This window comes from Miniopterus natalensis, chromosome 15, assembly GCF_054644295.1.
Source record: "Miniopterus natalensis isolate mMinNat1 chromosome 15, mMinNat1.hap1, whole genome shotgun sequence".
NCBI classification, from domain to species: Eukaryota; Metazoa; Chordata; class Mammalia; order Chiroptera; family Miniopteridae; genus Miniopterus; species Miniopterus natalensis.
The window spans coordinates 33,814,258-33,820,018 of NC_142095.1; positions in this window are offsets into that span (position 1 = coordinate 33,814,258).

The window sequence follows — 5,761 nt, forward strand, 5'->3', positions numbered from 1 at the left end:
AGTCTCCAGAGCGGGCCCGCTGGTGGCAGCCCTGGAGCCATAGCGCAGCTCAGAGACCACCGTGAAGCGCTTAAAGGGACAGGAAACCCCCTGAATCTTCTTGGGGCTTCTGCAGAGATAGCCCCTTCCCACGAAGGAGGCGGAAGCCATCACACTGGTCCCCTGGAAATGAGAAGTGAGGATGAACAACGTTTTCGCCATATTTTTTAACAAGTGTGCTTTTCTCAATCCCTGCCCTTCTCAATAGCAATCTGCTCTAATGACTCCCAGAAAGACTAATAAGCGATAACATAACCGTGGACACCCAAACTGACCTTTGCAGAATATTTGCATCCTTTTAAAATTCTGTTTCTAGGCTGTGACATTAGCTGCGATGCTCAAAATGTTGGCAGCATCTCCATTTTAAATCTTTAATTATAGAAAATTTCCGACACATACAAGAGTCTAGAGAGAACAGTAAGAATAATGAGCCCCTTGTACCCAGCACCCGGTTTCAGCAATTATTAACTCATGGCCAGTCTTGTTTCATCTGTTACCACCTCCCCCTCCTATTACCCACGCGGTTATTTAGAAGGGAATCCTGGAATCTCGGTACTTCAGAATGGATCCCGTGGCTCCACGTGCAACCGCTGATAAGCACGTGTGTTTACGTGTGTTTATCTCAAGTTGGCTTGTTGGGTGAACATTCAAATCCGGTCCACCCAGTATGCCAGCACCTTCATGCTGCTGCTTCTCTCCTCTCCACATGTCTCCAGCCTTCTTCTCAGGTCCCCCACGTTCATGGTCATCTTGGGTAGACGGTAAATTTGTTTCTGGAACTCCCAAGCTCTTCTGGGGGCTGCCTGCTCTTTGGGGTTTCCACCCACCTCCTTTAGGCACTTAGAGATTGTATATTTTCTACCTATTGAGGAATTTTAATTCCCCCAAAATTCTGATTCCCTGAAAAAAGAGGTCCCGGGGATGAGAGAGCCGGTGGATTGCAGGATGGAAGGGGCTCCTTGGTGCTTCTGTGCCCAGTGGGGCTGACATTTCTGTTTAAGAATTGACCAAGAGCTTGACACTGCTCTGAGGCCTTGGAAAAGTCACTCGACCTCTCTAGGCTCTGACTTCCTCATGTGCCGCACGAGAGAATGTTAGTTCATTTATTACCCCCTTTCTTTCCTGCCCCTGGAATCCAGTGTTCCCGGTTAGCTGCTGTAGCAAAATGCCTAGCATGTAGCGAGCGCTCACTCACCTGCTGAGCCAGTGGGTCAGACACTCTCACGAACCCCTTCTGCTCTGAGACCCCTGTTCTCAGACTCGCCAGTCCTGCCCCCCTCGAGGTGTCTCACTTCCTGCTCCTGGCTGGGGGTCATCTCCCATCCCTGGCTTTGCCTGGCTGACTGAGAAGAAGCTAACTGCAGACTTCAGTGGAGGGAGAAGTGCATTGGAACACTGGAGGCCACTTCCCCATGTCCTTGGCTGAATGTCCCCCTCCTGGGTGACAGCCTGGGTCCCAGTGCTCAACTCTATTTTGGTCACCACTTGGCATGTGTCACCTTGCAGAGGCCTGGGCCCTCAGGGACAAAAGGCCAAAATCTGCTAGAAGAATGGTAATTTGAGGAAACTTGGCCCCCTGCCCCTGGGGCTTCGGTGTTCTTTGGGACAAGTCGAGTGATGATATCATGGACTTAATTACTTTCTGGACTATGTAGGGCCCTTGTGTCTGGGCTCCAGCCGGTGTGAGGCCCCAGGGAGCCTAAGTTAGGAAAAGGAATCAGTGGGATGACAGCTGTTGAAAATGCTTGGCTCCACCTTCAGCCAGAGAATTTAAGAAAAAGCCCCTTTGAGGCACCTAGCCCTGGAGGAAGGTCTTTCCTCTTGAGATCTCTCAGGAGAAGGCTCAGTTCTTGGGGATGAAAGGCCTGCAGAGGTTATCTTGGCCATCCCATACCCTCCCCAACATCCTAAGAGGTGGTCATCTTGGCTGTGCTTGATTACCCCCAGTGATGGGGAGCTCAGTCCCTCCATAGACAACCCATTTCATTGTTGGACAACTCTAACTGCTAAACCGCGCCATCCTGACTTCTCTGTTGCCGAAAGCTTTCCTCTTGATACCACTTTCACTGCCCTGGTTTCACCTTGTGCAGCCACGTAGAGCATGTTTAAATTCTTCTTCCTTGTGACAGCCCTTCAGATATTTGAAAGCAGCTCTCATGTCCCCCTGGAGCTTCTTCTCCAGGCTAAACATAGCTCTTGCAGCCATTGCTCATATGACATGGCTCAGTCCGCACCAGTGTCTTCATCATTTTCCACTGGATGGAGACCAGCTCTTAGCTGTCCTCCTGAAAGTGTGGGGCCCAGGGACACTGCTCCGAGGGAGAGGAGTGGGACGCTCACTTTATTCCTACCCTCATAGTCTACTGTCACAGCCCAGCTTGGCAGACAGCCCATGCTCTTTACACCCACAAAAGCCCTCTGTCGTCCTCACGCATGCTGCTGCTCAGTCTCACCGCCCTCTCTGGGATTTGGGCAGCTGCGTTTTAGGGCCCAAGTGCACGGCTTCCAACCATCTGTTCCCATTATAGTTTCGCCTCTTTGGGTTCATGCAATTGTTCCAGGCTGTTTGGGTATTTTGGGCCCCAATTCTCTCATTGGACACGGGCAGCCCCTCAGCTCTGTTCACCCGGCCGCTGGGAAACACGGCCTGGGGCGTTGGGCAAGCGCATCCCTTTCAGGCTCGTGTGAAGCCATTCCTCGGTGCCCTTTTGGGGGTAGTCATTCCACACATTACATATAACCCCCACTTCTTCACCTACTCACAAGGGTGCTGGGGGAAGCGGGTTGCAATCCGGACCTTCTGTGTCTACGCACACTCCCTGCTGTATGTTAAAAGCCATGCCGTGGGGCCACGGTGTCCCATGCACAGTTAGTCCAAGCTGCTCCTGCTGACCTCTGCCCTCTGTCTGGGGGGCCACACAGTCTCCAGGTTGCCCTGGAAACCAGGGGGAGGCAAACCCCGAAGCAGCAGCACTGGCAGGACAGGGCTCCTGGAGGCTGGTCCCCCCCCCACCCCACCCCCCGTGGTGACTGCTCTAGGCTCCTGGCTGAGGTCCCTGATAACAGATGCAGACAAAGGGGAGCCCCCTACCTTGCCCAGGTCTCCTCACCGCTCACCTGGGAATCGTGTCTGGGGCAGGACTCAATGGCTGTGTAACTAGAGAGCCTGTAGGCCGCGTATTTTTCTGGCTTCTTTTCCTTCCTCCTTTCCCACTTTCCCTGCCTTCCTTTCCTTTTCCTCCTTCCTTTCAACAGTTTCCCCCCCACTTCTGAGCACCATCTGTCTCTGTACTCACCGTTCCTTAAAGTGCCTCTGTCGTCCAGGTCACAGGCCATTGGGTGAGATAAATGTGAGTGACCAACATCTGTGCCTGCTGGTGGAGAGGGGAGGGCGCAAAGCACCCTGGGCTCCATGGGAACTGGAGTTTCTGGATAGTTCCATGGCCTGAGGTTCTGTCCCGTGGTCTTCATAAACCTTCACACCCTCCCCAGAATCATCACACTTTGATGTCCAAATCACAGCTTCCCAGGTTGACTTTCATACCTAAAGGAGATAAAATTCTTTTGTTGGACTTGTTTTTTTTTTTTGTGTCTAGAAAATGCGTCCCCATAATAAGTGACCTTAAAGTCAGCCCAGGTCATTTTGGGATTCAGAATGCTCCTGAATTTGGGGTCAAATGCTGACAGGGAGCAACTAACCATAGGTCCCTGTGCTCTACTGGAACCAGGGCCTCCTGAGGGCTGAGACCTGGGAGAAACCAGCAGCTCAGGACCTTCTGGAGAGAGTGTGGACTCTGGCATCAGTCCTGGGTTTGTATCGTGGCTCTTCCTCTCTCTGGCTGTGTGACCTGGAGCCTCCTGACCTCTCTTGGGCCTCCATTTTCCACATCTGTTAAGTGGGTTATACTTTGCTGATCGATGTGAGGGTTAATTAAATTAGCACAGTTCCTGGCACAGAGCAGACATTGTGTTTATGACTTCACAGCTCTAACTCCAATAGCTCCATGAGCTCTTTTAAAAAACCTGTGACTCTTCCAACAAGGAAAAAAGTGGTGGAGAGCATGAATAGTGTAGATCCCATAGGAACGCTTGAATTACCGTTTCAAAATGGTTTTTAATTTGTGCTTCTCGTGTGAGTAGCTTTGCTTTTCTTCACTGTTCGGCTTTGTTAGAAAGCCTTTCCAGAGGGCAGAGTGTAGCTACATTTCTAAAGTAAGACCCTCCCAGCCTTGTGTTTGTGTGGGACAGCTGGGCCCCCAGAGCAGGGGTCCGGGAGCTCATCTGATGAACAGGGACAGGTGCGTCAGGCCTGTGCAGAGAAGTGGGGTGCACATGAGGGAGCCCCAGGGTGCTGAGCTGGAAGCACTTTGCATGCCAGGACAAGGGGATGGAACAATGCACAGAGTGCCATGTCGGAGGGACATGAGGCTTCGCCACTCACTTCTCCTGGGCTCTGGCCAGGGTTGTGGGTAGAAGACTATCAAAGTGGGGAAGATTCCTCCTGCTCCTCTGACCTTTACCTCCCCTCCCTCATTTTCAAGGTCAAGATCTGAAGTCCATGTTCTCTATCCTGGCCACTGTCCCCACTTATCTCCTGGCAGGACTCAGCCCAGCCTGGCTGCCAGCTCCCTGCAGGTCAGGCTGACCCCTGTCCGACCATCCTGTCTCTCCTGGCTTTGTCTCCCTCCTTCCCCTTCCTCCCAAGGCCCACATGCGCCGTTGCGTCAGGGTTTCCCAATCCAGATTCCGCGACACGGCCAGCTCATGCCATTGCGCACCGAGTCAAGTCAGCGGATTTCGTCCTATTTATAGGGTGGTGTGCGATTCAGGCCTGGTGCCTGGTCTGCCGGTTGGGCAGCCACAACAGACTTTGTTTTCTTTCCCGTTTTTTCTTTATTATCTAAGTTTTAAAGATAACCATTCTTACAAGTAATGTGCAAATATATTCTCACCGGGAAAGATTTTAAAATAGAGAAATATAGAAAGAATACATAGAGCAAGATATTTAGGTTCCATTTCATTCTATTCTGATTGTTGACATTTTGGTGTGTTTCCTTCTGGTCTTTCTTCTATGCATTGTTTCCATACTTATCTGAGTAAGTGCAAGAGCAAATATATGCGTGTGCAGTAGAGAGTTTAATCTTGCCCAGAAGGTGTCTGGCCTTTGCCCTAGGTTACCAGGAGGTGACCTTTGTTTGCCTGGAGGCCTTGGGCCAGCCAGATAGTAACAATGTGATCAAAGGTGGGGCTGGCCAAGCCAGAAAGCCTAGGGTGCAGGCTTTGGGTCATGCAATGTCAGTTGACTAGACCAACCATGGGGGTGGGCAACTGATCAATCAGTCAATCAATCATGCAGATGTAATGGGGCCCCAATAAACACTGAACACGAGTCTGGTGAGCATCCCTTGCTAGCGGTACTCTGTGCGGGAGAGTAACCTTCCATGGCCCCATGGGGGAGGACAATGGAAGGCCCATGTTTGGTTCTTCTCATGGACTCTGCCCTGTGTACTTCTTTGCATGGCTGACTTTAGTCTGCATCTTTTCCCTGTAGTGAACCATAACTGTGAGCGCAAGAGCCTTCATGAGCTCTGTGGGTTCTTCTAACAAATTATGGAACCTGAGGGTTTCGAGAACCCTCCTGAATTTGCAGTTGGTGTGAGCAGTGAAGGTGGTCTTGGGGACAGTGCCTTCTAACTCTGTAGTTGGCCTAAACAGTGTGTGG